Consider the following 19,297-nt stretch of genomic DNA (forward strand, 5'->3'; position numbering starts at 1 on the left):
GTCCCATGCAGTCATTCTAACAAGATTTACTGAGCTTCCTACTATTTGTCAGGGACTGTACTAGAGCTGGTTCATGTGTGGGGTAGAGGGGAAAGTGGAGTAAAGTGATAGGCTGGATAAAATAAAGAGGACCCAGCTTTTGTCCCCAAGGAACTCATGAATTCCTAATTAGTGGAGAGAAGATGTGACTCGATTGTTACAATGCAGTGTGGTGAGTGGTATTCTAGATATGGACAAGATGCATAGGAAGTACGGAGGCGGCAGTGACCAGCTCTGCCTGGTGGCACTGGTGGAAGGAAGGATTCATATAGCACGTAATAGTTACATGGAGTCTTGAGAAATGAGATGGATTAATAAGGAACTAATGAGGGAGGCTATGTTCTTGGCAAATAGATGGCATGTGCAAAGGCCTTGGCATGTGATAGGTCTTGGTATTTTCCAGAAACTGCAGATAGTTGATTGTGACTTCGCAGAGTATATGCAGGTACCCTGGGGGTTATAGAAAAGGTAGGTAGGGTCCAGAACAAGAAAGGACCTGGGTGCCATCATTGCCATGCCAATGAGATTGCATTTCATTCTATAGGATAAAGGCTACATTTCTTAGCCTTGTCCTCAAACACTTTCACCATCTGGTTCCCACCTATCGTACCATGTCCCAAGATGCTCCACCAATATGCTCCACTGCCACCCACCCACATGGATTTAGTTTCCCACTTCTGCTCTCATGCACGTGGCCTTCCTTTATCTGAATTTCATGCCATCCTTCTTGCAAAACAGCCATCTCAACAGGGATTTCCTCCCTGAAGCCACCACAGCCCCAGGCAGCACAGTCACAAATTCAAGACAATTCAGAGCTGAGAAGAAACTTTGGGATTATCTAGTCCTTAACCTTCATTTTACTGATACAACCGAGGCCCAGCGGGATCAAGTAACATGTGCCCATTTCTATAGTCAGTGAGAAGTTGAAGCAAAATGAAACCTAGTTTGCCTGACTTTTGGTGGGAACAGTTCTGTAGCAATTGTCTTCACAATTCATTTGGTGATTAACCATGTACTGTCTTGACATGGCTGATGTCATCTTCAACTATTTAAATTTCACTGTTTGATTTGTTTATACCGTGATGCATTTTCCCAACCAAATGTTATTGCTCTATGGGCTGGAACTGCCTCTTACAGTGATTCCCTACAGGACCCGAAGCAGCGATTTGGCATATCAAGAAGCTCTTTCATAGTTAATAATCTGATTTAGTTTTTTCATCATCACGAAACAATTTGCCTACATTATAGAGCTTGCTAAACCTATGGCAAGATGGAAAACAGCAAATGTCTCAGTTTGAGTTTCCAAGAAGCAGGGACTGTGACATAGATCCTGTGCTCTTGACTTGAGGGTGCTCTCAAAAAATCCTGGGGGAGAGTGAGGGTCAGAGAAAGGAGAAAGCAAGTCTGGCCTTGGCCACCTGATCTTCTGGGGTTTCTGGAGCATAAATCACTGCAGAGTGGTCCAGCCTTGAGCAAGGAGACCAGTCTCTCCAACCTTGCTCACATCCAGGCCTTATCTGTGGGTTGTCCCATGGTGGTGATGGTGGAGGGGGTGAGGGGAGTGTAATCTCTTGGACTGCTAAGGAGACTTCTTTAAAAGGGGGATAGCTGTGAATCGTCGTTAGGCAACCAGCACAGCAACTTGGGATGGATGTACGGACTCAGTAAAGGAAATCTGGGCAGAACACCCACAGCATCTATTACCACTTTCATCTGGTAGACCACCCCACACTTCCCCCCAAAAAACAAGCCAAGAACACAAAACAAAACCAAAAACAGATGACAGAACCAAAGACTGATCTTCTCCATCTACATTTTGGCCTCTTCTATTAGAGTGTACATTTTCTCAAGTTATTCTCACAGAGCCTTCACCTAACCTAATGTCCATATTGACCCTTCCTCTAATAAAAAGACATGTAATGTACAAAGAAACATTCAGTTCTTCTAATGGCATGGTTTGCTACCTCAGAGGAATGTGGTCACTGCTGAGAAAAGGAAAAATACCCTAGATCTCAGAGATGAGGTCATTTCCAAGATTCCGAAGAACAAATACTGCAGTTTGCTATTATGCCTCTAAATAACAACTGAGAAAAACAGCAAGCCCCAAAATTGATCCCCATTCCCAGCCCTCCAAAAACACCAAAAAGTAACCTACAGATAATACTAACATAAATTAAATATGCCAAGGCCCATACCAATGGAGATTTGTTTTAAAGAAATGTCTGTTGGGTGCATAGGCACAGCTCTGGAATTAAACCACAACCTGCCAGCAGTGCAGGGTCTGGCTGTGTGACACGTCCAAAAGACACCTTCCCTTTGGACCTTAAAAGTAATTTCGCCAGTTCTGATCTTACTTTGAGCCCAGCAATTAGGAGTCCACCAGGTCTCTGCTGATTCAAATGATTTCATTCTGATCATTCTCACAAAGCAAGTTCACATTTTACTCAAGCATTGGAAACCTCACTTTATTCCAGTAATTCTGCCTTGCCTCCCACTGAGGGCCTGTATCTGCATTGGAATTTGGGCTTAGCAACCAAAAGAGGCTTTGTCCTTCCGAAAGCTTTCTCCAGTGGCTCCAGGCAGCAAGGAAAAGGCCTGGATCCACAGTGTGATTCCTTTTTCTGCAGTCTTCTTTACCTGCTGCTCCCGGGTTGATTTTTATCCTCCTTATTTTGTGTAGCTCTCCTAGTGTGAGGTTTAAAATTCAACTTTCCATTGGAAAAATATAGCAGGAGGCTCTTACAGATGGACTTGAGCACCTTGAAGGTTGGCTGGCATGCCGGCCCCTGTGCTGTCTGTATCCTTTAGTAGCCCCCAGACCAGATGCCAGGCAGTGCCTATGGTTTGGCACAGGATGCTAGGAATATAAACTTAGAGAAAGTAATTATTGATAACAACTTATCAGAAACAAGGGTCAAAACTTTCATATTGTCTACTGTTCTCTTGAATCTATACCTGCCTACATTATATTTAAAATATAGCAAACTCAATGCATTTAGCATAGAAAGGAAAACCAATTAACAAATGGGCACTCAAACATGCATCTCTGAGAAAGCATTTCATCACGAAACCTCTGTAATTACAATTCTTGAACCCTCAGATTGCATTGGAACTCATGAGAAATTAAATAAGCTGTCAAAATAACCTTCCTTAGCTTTCACTCCACTTTGCACATTTTTTAATATTAAAATTAATTAAAGAATCAGTTAGAGTGGGGTGATTTCCCCCCCCCCACCCATAACTAAGTACTAAATAAATGAGTTTTAACTAGAAGGTAATGGGTGAGAGGAAAGCCTTAGGTGACTTCAAATTTTCTAGCATGGGAGGTTGGAAGAAAAAGAGGGACATAAATGGGAGTTTGGGAAAGTGGACTAGTTTTGGTGGAAAGAAAATATTGATTTTGTATATGGTATATTTGAAATGACATGGGACATCCAAATGGAGATTCCATTTGGAACTCTGAGGTGATAAGAAATAGGACATGATGAAAACTTTGGGAGTCATTACCCCTGTGGATCTCTCCTAAATGTCACAGATTTATTTGTCCTCATCCATTTGTATTTAATAGAAAAAATCCTTGGCAGAGTAGGGATTACATAAGAGGCTCTAAATAAAGGAGGTTGTCCTGTTTAAGGACCATCGTGGGACAACCTCCTCAGCATATCCGCGAGGGCAAGGGGACAGCAGCTGAGTGACTCCTGCAAGCCCCACTCTATATGCTATTGCTTTTAATGGGTTTGTCCTGATGAGAATTCAGGAGATAGAAATTGTCCAATTTTCCTTCCCATTAAACTGATAAGGGGTGGTCACTGAGCCACTTGAAGCCCCAGGAGATTATGGGTTTTGGCTTCGCTAACCATGTGACTAAAGAAGGCACAGTTTCTGATAATTTATTATCTTAAGGTAGAGAAAGGGAATGGGGAAACTGTTAGTCTGGTCCTAATTCTGAACCTCAAGAGGAAATTGGTTGCCAAAGTGGAAATGATCGAATCCAGGGAGGACAAGTATCCAGGTCAACTCACCTTAAACTGATCACCACGAGTGAGGTGGTTGGGCCTCGTCAGATCGGTTCCCTGCACATCAGGAGAACTGGCCTTTTGAAAGGAAAGGAGAACAGAGAAGCTTAATTACACAGCAACGTTTTGAAAGGAAAGAAAGTTTAAGAGAGCTGGAAAAAATTCAATAATGGGATTTTAATTAGTGAGGTTCTCTATCCCTCCTGCTTTATTGAGGTTGAGTGGACAAATGAGTAATATATTTAAAGTGTATAATGTGATGATTTGATATCATATACATTAGGAAATCATTCCCTCTACCCAGTTCATTAACACATCCATTACCTCATATATTTACCTTTATTTTTAATGAGAACATTTAAGTCCTACTCTCTAAGCAAATTTCAATTACACAGTACAGTGTTATCAAATATAGACACCATGTTATACATTAGATCCCCAGACCGTATTCATGTTAATAAGGTGAATGTTTGTACCCTTTTACCAACCTCTCCCCATTTTTCCATCCCTAGCCCCTGGTAACCTCACAACTACATTCCAATATGAGTTTAACTTTTATATATTCAGATATTTATTTTAGATTTTACATATAAGAGATACCATGTGATATTTGTCTTTGTCTGGCTTATTTCACTGAGCATAATGCCTTCAAGGTTAATCTATGTTGTTGCAAATGACAGAATTTGCTTCTTGGTTATGGCTGAATAATATTCCATTATATATATTTATATTTTATATATATTTTTATTTATTCATTTGTGTATTGATGGATACATAGGCTGTTTCCATAAGTTGGCTATTGTGAATAAAAACTATGTAGTTTCAATTGATCTTAGAGAATGAAGAGACTTTACTAATGAAACTAAGAATAAATCAGAGAACAGAATATTTCTGACATGCCCAAATTTTAATGTATAACTTTTTACTAAAAGAGGCATAATTTATCTCAATGAATAAAATTCAATTTTCAGATTTGTTTAGTGGAATGGAGACTTCCAAATAGTGTACTCAACTTTTTATATCACATGGTGAAGGCTGAGGCTGAGAGTTGCTAAATGCACAGGTTCTTAGTGATAGAACAATGGCTATAACCAAATTTTTCTAATTCTTAGTTTAGGCCTTTCTCTGCCACATTGTGGCTTCTAAACATTAATCTGAGGATTCTGAGGTACCCAAAAGCTTTTCTGGAGGAAAAGGGGACCCTAAGTAAGCACATTCTTATTACACCCCACTCCTCACCACCTTGAGCCCCACTTTCAACTGAGAAATTTGCTTTCTGATTTATAAGTTTGGTAAAATAGGAGGATTTAATTTTTAAAGGTAGTTGTGCTAAAATGTTTGAAAATCTATGGCATTTCTTTGGTAATAGTTTATCAGATAAGAATATTGAAACATATTGTTTGTTAGTAAATGAAAATGATTAGAATGGATATATATATATATATATATATATATATATATATATATATATATTACAAATATTATTAAAAAAAACAACATAATCAGAGAGGAGACAGTGAACCCAAATCTATAAGAACTCCCAAAAGCATGGAGCTAAGAATGGATTGGAGTTTCTAAAAATGGTCATGAAAATGTGTTTTTTAGAAATTATATTTGGAGGAGGAGCATGGCTTTGCTAAATTTTGTTTCATTTTGTTTTGACTCAATTCTGATAACTAGACTTAATTCTCTTTGGATCTCTACCATATATGCAATTATCTAATTATGGCCTTAAATTTAAAATATTTTTAAAATATTTAAGCATGTTTACCCTAAACTCAATGAATTATAATCTAACAGTCATTTAGCTAAACACCTTTGAAAAGTAAGATTCAACTTTCAAACTCTCTGGTCAATGACTTGGCTAGAAAATGTAGGAAGTTTGGCACATTCTTTCAGGTGTTCCAGTTTCTTTCCTTTGCCTTTTTCAACTTTGTGCTCAATTAACAGAGTTCATGATGGCCCCTCAGATTCCGGGCTACTGCACCGTGTTAACAGTGAGCCGGACCCCATTTGATTTTCCTTTGGTTCCTTCTTCAGAGAATTCTTCCAGGGTTCTCTCTCTGTGACCAGCCAGCTTCCTGCTGAATCTACTTGTGCAGAGGTTGGATCATGCCAAGTCCTCGCATTACCGGGAACCTCCAAAATTTCATGCTCAGCACCTCTTGAACTTGCTCATGTTTATTTAGAAAACAATTTAGGTGCAACTGAAGAAGAAAATATTTCCTGTGACATATGCGAGAGGAATCTTCATGAGGATGATGGCTGGATTCCCGCCTTGGAAGAAAGCTGCTTGGACGTCAGAGCCAGGGTATTCCATTTTGTTCTTCTGAAGCTCGTCATGCCCTTTGTTCTGGATTGGTGCCTAATGTACTCAGAGGCTTGCCTTGTGTGAAATGCAGGCTGCGGCATCAGTGGATATACCCTGTGCTTTCCCCACTTTTGTGTATTTCACTCCTCTGGCTCAGACTCTGCCCATGATTTCACTCATTTGACTTCAAGGTAGCCCCCTCTCCCCTTTCGTAACATCTGATAACTAGTGGGGGGAATAAAAGCCCCAGTCCTTCACCCCAGCTCTGAAGGCCAGAGTTTCTCTTATAGTTGGTTGAGTCCTTTAGACCTAATATAGTTGGTTGACTGCCTAGATTTCCCTCTGCCCTATCCTGCTTCCTCTCTCCCACCACTGATGACATCCCAACAGAATTCCTTAATAAACATCTTGGTCACTAATCTCTGTGTCAGAGTCAGCTTCCCGGAGAAACTAATAGGCCATGGAGTTCGAGGGAGCCCTGTAAATGACATTCTTCTTCCTTGTATGAATTCTGAGCATTTCCCAAAATAAGACAAAAGAATAAGAGATATTGGGAACCTAAATATCAGCTATTACTGGAAAGGCTGATACTGAAAACATGTGACATATAACCATGGGCTGTGTTGCCTCCTCCTGAATAATAGATTTGGACTCATTTATCTCCATAACAGCACTAAGCACAAGAATGACCCCATAGACACAAAACCTGCTCTTATAAATGCACAGTAAGAAGGAGTGGGGAGGGCAGGGCTACTCACGCCCAGATCTTGCAACTTGCACTCTGCCTGTAAGCACCTCTTATGAAGAGGAGTGAGGTGTGCAGAGAGTGCAGAGGAGTGAGGTGTGCAGAGAGAGACCAGGGTGCTTACCATTGTGGTCTTCCCTCCCCATGAAGGGAATACCAGGCAGCAGCTCCCCACTCTTCCCTGCTCACAGAACAACTATAGAACCCAGTTTCTGGTTTTAGGAGCTGGGGAGGCCAGAGTAGTGGCGTGGCTGGGAGGCCCTCAGTACCGGGTAGCTGATGTGCTTGGCATTCGCCTCTGTCATAGGTATAGTCAAAAGAAATAGTGGCATGACCTACTGCACTCTTTGGGATGGAAAGCACGAAAGCAAAAAGAATTTTCAGTGCCTAAGTCCAGAACTCCAGGATGAATTCCTTTGCTACTCCTCCTGAGCTGGATTGCTCCTGTGTCCATTTTGATGGGAATGCTTTTCAATGAAGGAGAACCTCCATCCCTATACACATATTCACACAAGTAAAGAAAAATGCTTATTTATGTATATATCAATAATAGTGGAAAGATATGGGGAAAAGAAAGAAATAAGAAAAAGACTGACTTCTATTTTTTCTCCTAGATTTGTTATAAAAACAATAATATTAAGAGAAAATAATTATATTTTACCAAACTTTTATCACTTCAACATGTTTCGCATTTTTATCATGTTTTGTCCATAAATCTTAGTATTTTGCAAACACAATTTGGAACACTTTTCTGTTTTGCTACTTGGTCTTTTTAGTGATCACTTTTAGTGTTATATTAGCAATATTCCATCTCATTAATTTACTGTAATTTATTTAATTATTCAGTTTCTACTGGATATTTAAAGTGTTTCTAAATTTTGCAATGATAGATACATCTTTTAAAATTAGCAGACATAAATATGATGCAACAAGTAATTTAAAAATTACTCACTTCTATTATTTTTACAAAGGCACAAGCCATAAATACATCTGAAGTCCTAGAATAATGGAATTTTGAGTTGTACACTGAAAGATGGGCGGAGCCTGGTGGCACTTGCTTATCACCACACTTACATCTCTCTGTACTGTGCTTGGTGATGGGAATGTGAACTCCTTCCTGGCAGTGACCATGTTGTGTAACTCTCTGGAAGGCTTGGTGGAGTGTCAACCACATAGGAGGCACTCAAGAAATGTTGGTGCAATAACACGATTTAATAAAAAATAATGGGATTGGACAGACAAATCTGGATGGCCCTGGACACATTTTCTTCCTCCTTTGGGTATCTTAGCAGAGAGCTGGCTCAGCTTGCTGAGAGAAAAGGCCTTTGGTTGATGCCAATGGTCCTGCAGAGCAAAGCTCTTTGTTCCCAGGGACCTCAAATGAAGACCGCGATCTTTGGTCCATAGACTCGTTAGCCATATTTCTGAGAGTAGAGTTCCTTTCCTACCTTTCTTAGAGAAGCTTGGTGTTGTCTAGCTAACCTGTAAACATGTGCCACAGTACAGGGCAGGCAAGCTTGTTCTCTTTGGCTGTGCTCCTAGGAGCAAGTCCAGCATGCTGACTGAGGCTGTCCCTTCTTTGCTGAAACTATGACCATAGTACTTTTACAAAGCCTACACCCAGCCTATGTTATGAAATAATACAATTCAGGGAGCAGTGTGCATTCTGCTGCTTATCTGTTTCTGAGCTTTTCTTAAATAAACCCATGTTATATCTGTACTGTGTAGCATGAAGGACCCCCTTACATGGCAAGGAGAGAGAAATAAAGCCATAGAAGATAAATAGTTAAACTTTAGAAATAGATTTAAGCAAGACTCAGATCCAGAGACAAAAAGAGAAACTAACCAAAGCACAAAAGACGGGAGAAAGATAATCATAAATAGATTTTAAATTAGTGGAACTCAAGTTATACTAGCAATAGCAATGCTTAGACTGTGACGTTCACGCAAAGGTGGACAAATAGACTGATGAGACTGAGTAAAGAATCCTGAAACATACCTACACATGTATAGTCACCTAATCTATAACAAAAATATCACTGCAATTCAGTAGAGGGAGGAAGGATAGTCTTTTTGGTAAAGGTGTAATCCTATATACTAAGAGGCTAATATGTAAATAGACCGAATGGTGGAACAACGGAACAATCGAACAACTGGTTGCTATGACGTGTGCTGACCACCAGGGGACGTGCACCGAACATGGCAGTCATCAGCCATGGTGGGATGGTGGAGCAGGTGAATGGGGGCGCTAGACCAAGGTGGGGTGCCAATCGCTGTCATCAGGGCAAATCTCTGGTGGTTGCTGAAAATTCTTTGCTCCTGCGCACCGCGGTCCCCGCCCCCTCCCCGTGCTTGCACCTGATGCTGGCGCTGGCCCTGCTCACACCCGTTGCTTGCACCCACTGCCAGCGCCTGGCACCGTCCCCGATTGCTTGGCACTGTCAGCGGGTGCGAGCAGCGGCTGCTGGCCCCAATTGCTCCTCCGGGCTTCTCCGCCTCCCTGTGCTCCTGAAGGGAGATCAGGGCTGGCAGCCGCCGCTCACACCCACTGCTGGTGAGGGTGCCGCTTGCTCCTGCTGCTGGTGCTGGAGCTGCTGCTCGCACCCACTGCCGGCGCCGGCCCCACTCACACCTGCTGCTGGTGCCTGGAGCCAGTCCTGATTGCTTGGTGCCATCAGCAGGTGTAAGTTGGGTGATAGGGGCAGCAGCTGTCGCTTGTACTTGCTGCTGGTGCCGGCACCAATTGCTTTGCACCTTCAGCAGGTATGAGCGGGGTCAGTGCCATCAGCATGTGAGAGCAGTGGCAGCAGGAGCGAGGCTGCTGGCAGACAGGTGACTGGGGGGGGGGGGATGCAGCAGGAGGGGCTGGGCAGAGGCATGGAGGATGAGCTGAGACCCACCCCTGTGCCTACCACAGCCTCACAGCCCACAGTTCCTTTAAAGGTGCACAAATTTGTGCCCTGGGCCCCTAGTGGGATATCTAAATGGACACACACAAATATTTTTGTGTGTGGGATGGATAAACCTAAATGTAACAGGTAAAGAAATAAAGTTTCCAGAAGAAGACACAGTAGAATCTCACAACTTTGGGATAGGCAATTATTTCTTAAAGTGGACACAAAAATATACTCACCATAAAAATAAGAGATTGATAAATTGGTCTTCAATAATATTTTAAACTCCTTTAATAAAAAAACACACACCATTAAGCCCAGCCAGCATGGCTCAGTGGTTGAGCGTCGACCTATGAACCAGGAGGTCACGGTTCGATTCTCAGTCAGGGCACATGCCCGGGTTGCAGACTCGATCCCCAGTGTGGGGCTTGTAGGCAGCAGCCAATTAATTATTTTCTCTCATTGATGTCTCTATCTCTCTCTCCTTCTCCCTTCATCTCTGAAATAAATATATTTTAAAAAAAGAAAAAAAAACCATTAAAAGAGTAAAATTGCAAGCGTCAAAAAGAATTAATTGACAATATATGTATTCAACTAGAACTTGTAACCATGATACAAGTAAAATCTTACATATTCCATTTTTTTAAAATGGTACAGACAACCTAAAGAAGGGCTGCGTGAAAACACACACATAAGCATTTCACAAATGAGAGTATCACAGAGGCAACAGGGCTATAGAAAGTTGGGCACTCTCATCTGCAAAGTGCAAGTCAAAACCACAATGAAATGCCACTGCATGCCACAGTTACTACAGTTCAGCAAACTGACAATAGCAAGTGATAACAAGGATAGGGGGCAACTGGAACATTCATTTTTGTAAATATGTTTTTGGGTATTTTAATTGATTTCAGAGAAGTAGGGAGAGGGAGAGAGAGATAGAAACATCAATGATGAGAGAGAATCACTGCCTCCTGCATGCCCCCTACTGGGGATGGAGCCCTCAACACGGGCATGTGACTTGAACAAAATTGAACCATGACCTACCAATTCATAGGTCAATACTCAACCACTGAGTCACACAGGCTGGGCTATATTTTAATGGGACTGTAAATTGGTCATTTACAATGTAAGAAAACATTTTGGCAATATATATTAAAGCTAACTATATACCTATCTTATGACTCAACTATTCCATTCTTAGTTAAATGCCCAAAATTATACTGTATTATAGTACATGAACTGTAATGTACTATATATACCATTCATAGCAGCTCTATAAATCATCATCATCAAAACAAGAAACAACCCCAAAAATCTACTTACAATTGAATGGATAAACAAATTATAATATCTATAATAATAAAAGCATAATATGCAAATTGACCAAATGACTGAACAGCAGAACGACCGTCTGGACCACCTTTCAGACGACCACACTATGACACCCACTGGTGCCAGGCCAGCCAAGGCAGGTGTGATGTGATTGGTTGGGGGGCCTGGCCATCTCCCCATGATCGCACTGCAGAGGGAGGCCCAGGCCACAGGCTGGCAGAGCAATTGATCAATTGAGGGGCAGGGGGGCTCCATGATTGCCCCAAAGAGGGAGGCCCAGCCCACGGACCAGCAGGCAGTGGAGGGTGGGTGGAGCCTCCCTCTGCGGGATGATGCATCATGGAGCCCCAGCCAGGTGGGCGGGGCCTACCTCTTTGGGGCGATCGATTGCAGGGCTCCCGGACTATGAGAGGGCACAGGCTGGGCTGAATTTCATGCACCAGGCCTCTAGTATTAATATAATAGAATACTACATAGCAATGCAAATATGCACTATTGCTACCTGCAACAATGTGAATAAGTAATACAAATATAATGTTGAGTAAAAGAAGTCAGATACAAAAAAATACATACTGTGTATGATTTTTATGAAGTTTAAGAATGGGCAAGACTTACTTATGGTGACAAAAAATCAGAATAGTAATTGTCTCTAGGGGTGGAATATTGACTGTGAAGGGCCATGAGGGAGGTTTTGATAAATGCTGGAAATGTTCTATGTTTTCATCTTGGTGATGATTACATGATGTATAAGTAAAAATTTATTGACCCATTACTTAAGATTTTTGTATTTACTATATAACATATTCAACAACAATAACAAAAGTTGGATTTTTCTTAATCTCATATTACAAACTTTCACTAATACACACTACCAAAGATCAAAATTGTCTGTCTTATCCTATTCGTCATTTCAGGATAACACTCTAGTGTATAGCAGCTACAGGGTTGCTCAGGTGCAGTAGCTTGTGACTAAGGAAAGCCAAGTTGTGGCTTAGTCAAAAACTTGACTGTATCTATAGTGACATAATAATCCAGACCAGATTACTTACTTTGGCCAGATTCCCATTAAGTCCAGATAATGGGGTGTTACTATGTACATTGTTTTACTTAATGTTTGGTTCTTACACAGGCATTCTCAGCCTCTTCTCCCTTCATCAATAGAATTGTGGGGTCGTCTCACTTCTGCTAGATTACTGCTATACCCAACTCCAGCCCCAAATTCACCAATTTAACCTATAGTTCTCCTGATGAATTATGCACTGGATTTCACACACTGTCTTTCTTTCATTCTCCATCTATAGTCTTAATGTTGTATTCTCTTTTCTTAACATTGTTTAACCATCTGTTAACCCAGTCTTCTGCCTCAGGGGGTTAGTGAGGAGAAATGATTTGAAGGTTCTGCTGAAGTGCTTTACAGTTGGGGACAGTCCATTAATTGTTGATTTTGTTTGTATTCAGCATTCTGCTTCTATCTGTGGTTTTAATTGATGTGAGCATGCCCAGGGGCTTGAGCTGGACCCAGCTGTATAAATCAAACAAATAAATAAATAAACAAACAAATAAATGAAGTAAATCTGCCCTGGAATAAATAGATAACCGCTTTCTCAATCTTTTTTTTGTTTTTGTTTGTTTTTTCCCCAACAGTGCTTGTAAATGTATCCTGAGGCTTATATGTGAGCAAAGTATCCAACGTTTAAAGAAATAAATAATAAGCTTCCATGGCTAAAGGTGCAATCACATAACTGTCTACACCCTTTCATTGTAGCATAGAAGCTATGGGAAGATTTGGAGTATTTCCATTGACCTCATTCCACTCACCCCTTTATTTTGGATTGATCTGGGGTTGCCATTGCCTCTGATAGTTTCTTTCAAAGGTAAAGCAAAAGCAAAACAAAATGAACAAGCAAAATGTGAAAGGAAACAGACTCTCAATAAAGAAGTACCATCCAGAGGGCAATGGAGAATTCTAAAGAACCAATTCTCTTACCTAACAGGGGAATGAATGGTTGAGATCTGATGAAGTTCAAATGTAGGCTAGTGAGCAGGCACAGAATCTGCTGGAGCAGAGAGCAGAATGTGAGCAAGACGAAGATGTTCACATCTGGACAGAGGCTTCACACGTGCTTGTGAGCTTCTGCCCTTGTGTGTGAACAACACACCCCACTAGTGGCTGCTTCCTAGACCGATGTCCCAGAATGAACAGCAAAGTGAGGCTGACTGAACTCGGACTTGACACCCAGCCACAAATGGTCATGAGTTAAAAAGAAAGGTTTGTTGTTGTGAGGCACTAAGATTTGAGATTGTATTTTACTGTGGGAAAAACTATCTAATACAGGGACCATGCTTCCTCCACTTTCCAGAGATGGAATTATAAAAACTTAGAATTAAGGAAGAGTCTTGCTGATGGCATCTGATTTCCTATATCTCCACATCCCACCCTGGTGCTGGCCACACTGTCTGCAATATTGGGAGACAAGCTAAATTTCAGAGGAAGGTTCTGAACGCTAGAATTGTTTCCTCTTGTGTTGATTGCCATATGTTGGGGAGGCAGTTTAACATATTCAGACAGACACGACTTTGATCAGTGGTTCTGCTATTTACCAGTTTTGTGGCCTTGAGCTTTGAACCCCAATTTCTTTATGTGATTGAATAGAAATATACTTCATAGGATTATGTAAGCTGGTATATATGCCTGACACATAGTAAGCACTCAAGAATGGTTATTACTCTTTTCCCTTTGGACGTCATAATCTAATACATCTTCTATAGAGTAAAAGTTAAAATATTGTGACACTTATTCAGCCAGTGTTTTTATACAATTACTCCTCTGAGCCTTAGTTTAATTAATTTTATCCAGATTGGATCTGTTCTGGTTATACATGTCTTACTGGGCCAGCCAGTGGCTAGTTTTGCAGATCCTAATTCTGCCACCTAATGCATTCACTATAATTCTCAGCTTTGTATCAACCACAAATTTGATCAGTATGTTGTCCATTTCCTCATCCTGATTGTTAATAAATATACTGCAGGTGTTTCATTAGCTAGACTCTTGGAGTCCTTTGGAGTTGTAAGCGCACGTGTATTCACACAACACTCAGATGTTCAAAAGAAATGTAGGTTATTTCTAATAGCTGATCTAATCTTCCTTACGAGCCTCCCACCCCAGTGTGTTGCAGGTAAAAATAGCTTTACTTTAAACTTTCCAGTCCAACATATCTCAGAGTTTATGAATTTAAATAGTTTTGTTTTGAACTCAGCCTAGAAGGGGTAAACTTTTTGGATTTGATTTCCTCCCCGGCTCTTCTTCCAGATGGCACCTGGGTAGCTTAAGTGACCTTGTGGACATGGGCTGCTGGCGGGTGGGGGGTTGGGTGGGCATGTGGGCTCTGCAACCTCATGCTAGTCCTTGGGCTGGTCTCCACTGTGGTGGTGGTCGTGGTGGGTGCTCGATTCATTGAGTGTGCCGTGGTGCTGTCAGCTGTGGTGTAGTAGTCCTAGTCCCACCCTCTGCTGTTGTCCACACTGGTGTTTATGGCTGATGCAACTCAATGTCCAGTCTCCTTCAGAGTTAAATCTTTCTGAGAGCTCAGTTACTTCCTTTGCCAACTTGGACCCACTTTGTTCCATCCTGGTTGTGTGGACCTTGTAAGATTTAGCTCTGACTCCCATTGGGTCTCAGTTTCAGAGGTTCCTTCTATACCCTTTGACCACAGAGTCACTGTATACCTTTTGCTCAATCACCACTGAGATTTTCTGATAAGTTCTAGATTCCCTACTGGGGAAACTGAAGAAACTTCTGATTAAGAGCATGGACTCTGGGTCTGATGTCCAACACCACCACTTACCAGCTGTGTGACCTCAGACAAGCTACTTCATTTGCTCATCTATAAAACGGGGTTAAAAAATATGCCTGTCTTCTAGGTAGGATCTTTGTGAGGGTTATGTGAGTTGATATATGTAAAGTGCTTAGAATTGTGATTGCTAAGCACAGTGTACATGGTTGGTAAAGTATTAGCTAGCAGAAAACTAGAAAATAGGATGTGGCAAGTTATTTAAACTCTCTCTGGTTAAGTATTCCCATATGTGAAACAAAGAGCGGAATAACCCCATCATAGGTTTCTTGTAAAAATTGAATGATTTAATATGTAAAGGAATAAGAATACAGTTTGGCAAAAAATAGGTCCTTATCAGAGCCATTGTTTGTTTTGTTGTTCCCAGGCCATAGGAGAGCCCAGGCAGCCAGGAGTGTCAACTCAGATTCATTCTGTCTACCATGCAGCAGTTGTCCTAGTAGGTGGCTGGGGCAGTTTTTGAGAATGGGACAAAAGTCCATCCTCTGCCTGAATTTAGCTTCCCCCACAATCTAGTGTAATGCCACTCCCCTCCCAAATGTCAGCCTTCAGTCATGCCTTTCCCACGACTAGCTTCTACTTCCGGTCTCCTATTCCCTTCAACCCTGCCCAAAGGGGATAATCTCCCTTCTTCAATTTCTGGAAGGTACTTCCCTTGAGTAAAACTCTTATCAAGTTGCTTATGTCTGATTCTGTTTGTATGTTAATGAAAACTTAATAAAATCAGGATACTTTTTTCTCTCCATATAAATTTGATTCTCAAGTCTACTTCCAGCCTATTGACTCAAAACATAAATCAGTTTTGAAATGATGACCCTCGAATGGGTAAGTATTAATTTAATGAGGGGAATTCACAAAATAATGGGGTATATGGGGGATGAAATATTATATGAAAGTATTTTTTAAAATATCTTGGTGCAATTAACAATGATGTCATTTAAGAATTCCTCTGACACCTTCTTTTTAGCTGCTAGATCACCACTGGGGAAATGTTCCCTAGAGTGGCTGACCAAGGAGAATGATGAGTTTTATTATCACAAAACATCTGGGTTCAGGATTTATTTCCTGTGTCTGCAGTAAAGAAATGGAAAATAATATTAAGTGAGTACCTTGTCAATGCCATGCACTATACTTGGGATTTATATATATTCATTCAGTCAGGGTCACTCATTGAGCCTCTTATATATCTCATGTGGTACCAGGGATATAGTGGTGAAAAAGCCATTCTCATAGAACTCACAATAGCTCTATGTGGTGGTATTATTGTTATATTTATTTATAGAAGGAAAGAATGAGGTGTTGGAAGATTTAAACACCTTAGTTGATTTCATGGAGTCAGTAAGCTGTAGATCTGGGACTCTAACTCCAAGGTCCATACTCTTTCCACCTGGTTTAGTGGTGAACCTAACTATTGCAGTGGGTGGACAGAGATTCCAGTGATGTGTGTTCTGGAATCTATGAGAGGAAAAATATAAAGAACACTCTGCAATTTAATGCAAAATTATGCTTGTGTGTGGATATGTGCATCTTTTTCCTGGAGAGGATCTGTAGCTTTCATCAGATCCTCATAAAAGCCCTGTCAGTAAAGAGCTGTTTTTTCCTTGAGTGTTTGCAGATAACTTCATCTTGCAGATAACTTACCATTGCTCCAAATGTGTATTTTCCAGGTCCACTGGAGGGCACAATTTTAAGCAAACAAGATTGCTGAGTAGTAATGGAGAAACACAAAAGATGGGGAGAAAGTGGCTCTAAAACTTGATGCTCAAATAAGTAGAGTCATTTGTATAGACCAACTCTAACCACCCAAAGGGTAGGATCACCATCTGTCTCCCATATGCCACCTGCCTGAATGCCACCCTCGATGCTCATTGTAACCTGGTCTTGCTACATAAAAAAGTGTGGATGTGTGTGCTAATGTGCAATGATGGTGAAAAGAACAACAATATGATTCATGTCCTGTTCAGGATGCCTTGGGCCTACATCCTAGCAACTTAATGATGTGCATGAATGAGACTCATTGGAAAAAGAAAGAGCCTATGTCTGGGGCAAAAGACCAAGCACTGCTGGTCCTGCTTATGTTGCCAAGAGCTGCCTACTCAGCATCTGAAAGTGATTGACCACACCGTCTTAAACAGTGTTCTGTCTGTAGACTGGGCATCAGGGGCTAATCAGAGATGTGAAGGGAGCAATAATTTCTACTTGGAAGTGCAGAGGCCGTGTCTGTAAACTTCCAAATGAAAAGACAAAACCAGAACGCATTGTTTAGCCTGAGGTCTCCTGAAGGGTACCTCCACGTAACTTGTTTATTATTATTGATATCCTTTATATCTTCCTATTCCTTCCTTCCCCAGCATAGGGCTAAATATTTATGGATAATTCTCACATATCACCAATTCACTTGTGACATTATCTATCACATTCTTTAACCCCAAATATTATATCACTTGAGTGTTGAATATTATAATTTGGATGGGTAACTTTTAAAAACAGTATTATTATAGTATTCACTAAGCACTTCTAAATATAGAGAATAGCAACAACAAAATCTTCAGCTCTTTTATTCTTGGAAATATGATTTAACCAAGCCAATGTTTATTGTAGCATAAGATCTAGAAACAATTAGAAATGTCACGTATATTTGCATTTTTGATGACATTTGCAATGTAAATGACAGAATAATGGAAGCCTGTGGGAGAGACATTTGTTCCCCTCCATGCCTCATGTACTTCTTCCCACTGAGGACACTGATTTAAGGAAAGCAGCTCCAAAAGCATAATAGATGGTAGAGGTGAGAATTTTTTTTTTCACTTTTCTTTTATTGGATGAGGGAAGAAAGCATAGAATAAATGGAACCAAATTATAGGTTTTGAATGATTTGTGCAGCTATCTAAACATGTCAGTAGTGGAGGGTGTGTCCTTGGAGGTGTGTTCATGTCTTGGGGTATCTGTGGTTGATTTGCATGTGTCTTTGGATGCATGTCTGTGTCTGTCCAGTGATAGGAGGTTGGCTGTAGGTGAGGTCTAGAATAATTTTTTTTCTAGAATATCAGTGTGTATCTGTGGTGGTGGTAGTTTATGTATACTAGTATGTATTTGTTTTCTATGGGTCTCTGAGTGGGTGTTAATCAGGAACGAAGACTTAATATCATAATCTCTTATAATTAGAGACGGCTTTACAGGTCACTGAATGTAATCTCCTAAAATGGAAAGCTTTTGTTTGTTGGGAGAGTGAAAGACTAAGCTGGAATAAATAACGAAAAGGTGAGCACTAGCCAGTGAACGTATATTTGATAAGCACCAACAATATATCAGACACAATTCTTGGCAAGGGACATACATGATAAAGAATGAAGTAGTCCCGGTCCTCAGGAAGGTTTATAGCATAGGGAAGAACACAGTTATTCAACAACAACATAAAAACATTTTTTTAAATTATGTGTATAAAGTGCAATGGAGAAAAACAACAGTATTCTAAGGAAGCATATAACAAGAGACACAACTTGAACAGTGGGATTAGGGAAGGCTGGCAACAACAAAAAAAGTGGCATTTAGGCTCTGGTTGGGTAGCTCAGTTGCTTAGAGCATTATCCTGATAAGTCAAGGCTGCAGATTTGATCCCCAGTCAGGGCACATATAAAAATCAACTAATGAAGGCATAAATAAGTGGAACAAAAAAATCAATGTTTCTCCTCTTTCTCTCTCTCTGCCTTCCTCTCGTTCTCTAAAACAAAAAACACCCGATAAACTTTTTAAAAAGCAACATTTAAATTGAAAAAGCTCTAGTTATCCTGCATGAGAGTGGTGATCCATGCCACACTACTCCCACTGTATGATAGTGGGAATTAATGAATTAATGTCACCAACCCCAGCCTCCCGTCTGCATTATGGTAAAGGTGTTCCGTGCAAAGTTCTTAGAAATCTTCTGTCCTTCAAGCCCTTGTAGCCTACTTATGTTGGTAATTCCAGTGAAGAGCTTATGTGATTTAGAGTAAGCCAACTGCCAAAGCAAAGAGCAAGTTAAAATTTCACAATAGAGAGTGATTTCTTGTTTATGCAAGCATAACCCATGGACACAGGCAATAGTGCAGTGAGGCCTGAGGAGGGGGCAG

The sequence above is a fragment of the Myotis daubentonii genome, chromosome 3 (assembly GCF_963259705.1).
Source record: "Myotis daubentonii chromosome 3, mMyoDau2.1, whole genome shotgun sequence".
In the NCBI taxonomy this organism is placed as follows: Eukaryota; Metazoa; Chordata; class Mammalia; order Chiroptera; family Vespertilionidae; genus Myotis; species Myotis daubentonii.